Genomic DNA, 2500 nt, shown 5'->3' with positions numbered 1-2500 from the left:
TCTTTCTGTCCCTTCTTCTTTTAAACCTGTTCGCATTGCCCCGCACCTCCTTCTCTCCTTCTCCCCCTTTTTCCTATTCCATCCTCTTCTTTCCATTTGCCTTTTCTTCTTGTCTTCCTCCTCTCCCTCTTCCCTTCCTGTCCATCTCTCTTCTCATCGCCTCCTCTTTTCTTTTCCCTCGCCTTCCTCCTCTTTTTCGTTCCTCTGTCTACGTTCATACTTATTTTCTTCTTATTCTCCTCATAATTGTCTCCATTGTTCTTCTCTTCTCACTTCCTCCCCCCTTCCTCCTACTTCTTTTCTTTTGACTCAGATTCTTCCTCCTCTTCTTCCCATTCCCCCACTTGCCTCTATCCTCCTCCTCCCCCTTCTTCACCTCTTTCTCTTTGCATTATCTCCTCCTTCTCCTCCTCTCGCTTCTTTATCTCTCCCCCTTCCTTCTCCTTTATCTCTTCCTCCTAGGCGTCCTTATCTCCCACGTCCTCCTCCTCCTTCATCTACACCTCTTCCTTATCTCTTCCTCCCCCTCCTCTTCCTTCATCTACACCTCCTTATCTTCCACTCCTCCTCTTCCTTCATCTCCTCCACTTCTTCTTTATCTCCCCCTCCTCCTCCTTCATCTGCACCTTTTCCTTACCCCCCTCCCCCTTCCCCTCCTTCATCTCCTCCTCCTCCTCCTCCTCGCGCCCCGCCTCCAGCATGTCAGCGTGACTCTCCCCTCCCCCTCCCCCCTCCCCCCGGAAGACGATAGTATCGGTCCCCAAGATCGGCTGGGTATTGTTCCTTGGGCAGCGGGGGGGGGGGGGGGGCGGCTCTGCACTGGCTCAAGGAGGCCGGGCTTCTTACAAGACGGGAGGGGAAGGGGAGGGGGAGGGGAGAGGAAAGGGAAGGGAGGAGGAGGGGAGGGGAGAGGCAGGGGAGGGGGAGGGGAGGGGGGAGAGGCAGGGGAGGGGGAGGGGTGGGAGAGGGAATGGAAGGAGAAGGAATGGAGGGAGAGGAGAGGAGAGGAGAGATTGGAGATGAGAGAGAGGAGAGGAGAAAAGAGAAGAGAAGAAAAGAGAAGAAAACAGAAGAGAAGAGAAGAGAAGACAGGAGAAGAGAAGAGAAGAGAGAGAGAGAGATAGAGGTAGAGAGATGAAGTGAGAGGGGGAACAGCGCAGTACAGTTCCGAAAAGAGAGAAACGTAGAGCCAGACAACCTAGTCACAAAAGAAAAAGAAAAAAAAAAAAAAAAAAAATCACCCAGCAAAAAAAAAAAAAAAAGATTGAAGAAAGCGAGAAAAGATAAAACAAAAGAGAGAAGAAAGAGCGAGAGCGAGAGGAACGGCGGCCGGTGGGTGGTGCGAGATGCGTGCCGAGCTGTCTTGCAGGAGTTATACGAGAAATGTCTTGTTGAAGGATAAGTACTTGGGCGGGGAGGACAAGAAGAAGAGAGGAGAGGAGGGGGAGGAGGGGGAGGAGGGAGGGGAGATGGGGGATGGGGAGGGGGATGGGGAGGGGATGGGGGAGGAGAAGGGGAGGGGAGGAGATGGGGGAGAGAGGACAAGGGAAGAAGAAGAGAGGAGAGGGAGGGGAGGAGATTGGGGAGGGAGGGGAGAGAGGGAGGAGTGGGGAGGGAGGGAGATGGGGAGGAGATGGGGAGGAGGGGAGAGGGAGTAGGGGGAGGGAGGGGAGATGAGGAGGAGATGGGGGAGGGAGGGGGAGAGGGAGTAGGGGGACGGATGGGAAGAAGAAGAGAGGAGGGGAGGGGGCGGGGATGGGGGAGAAGAGAGGAGAGGAGGAGGGAGGGGGGAGGGGGAGAAGATGAGGATGGGAGGGGGAGGGACAAGCGGGAAGCAGATGGGAGGTGAGGGAGGGGGAGGTGGGGGAAGGACGAGGAGAGGACGTAGCAGGTGGGAGGGCGAGGGGGAGAAGATGGGGGAGGGAGGGGGAGGGGGAGCAGAAAAGAGGAGAGGACGGGGAGGGAGAACATGGTGGGGGAGGGGTGAGAAAGAAGAGGAGAGGAGGGGGAAGGGGGGAAATGGGGGAGGGAGGGGTGGGGGAGGATAAGGAGGAAGGAGAAGGAGCGAGGTTTAGGGGGATAAGAAGAGAGGAGAAGAGGGGAGGGGGAATAGAAGAAGGGAAAAGAGGAGGGGGGAGGGAGAAGAGAAGAGAAGAGGGGGTGGGGGAGAATAAGGGGAAGGGATGGGGAAGGAGGAGGAAGGATAGGGAGAGGGAGGAGAAGGAGGGAAGTATAGGGGGAGAAGAACAGAGGAGTAGAGGGGAGAGGAAGGGGAGGAAGAAGGTGGGGAAAGGGGAGGGAAGGTGAGGGAGGGGGTGGAGAAGAAAGGAGAGGAAGGGGAGAAGATGGGAGGGAGGGAGAGGGAGGGGAGGAAGGACGGGGAACGGGAGTAGAAGGGAAGCGGAAGGGGGAGGGGATAGAAGAAGAGAGGATGGGAGAGGGGAGGGGAAGGAGAAGGTGAGGAAGGAGAAGAAAGGAGAGAAGGGAGGAGGAGGAGAAG

The sequence above is a fragment of the Penaeus vannamei genome, chromosome 9 (genome assembly GCF_042767895.1).
Source record: "Penaeus vannamei isolate JL-2024 chromosome 9, ASM4276789v1, whole genome shotgun sequence".
In the NCBI taxonomy this organism is placed as follows: Eukaryota; Metazoa; Arthropoda; class Malacostraca; order Decapoda; family Penaeidae; genus Penaeus; species Penaeus vannamei.
The sequence above is the reverse complement of the archived record's forward strand: the minus strand, read 5'-3'. Positions refer to the sequence as shown.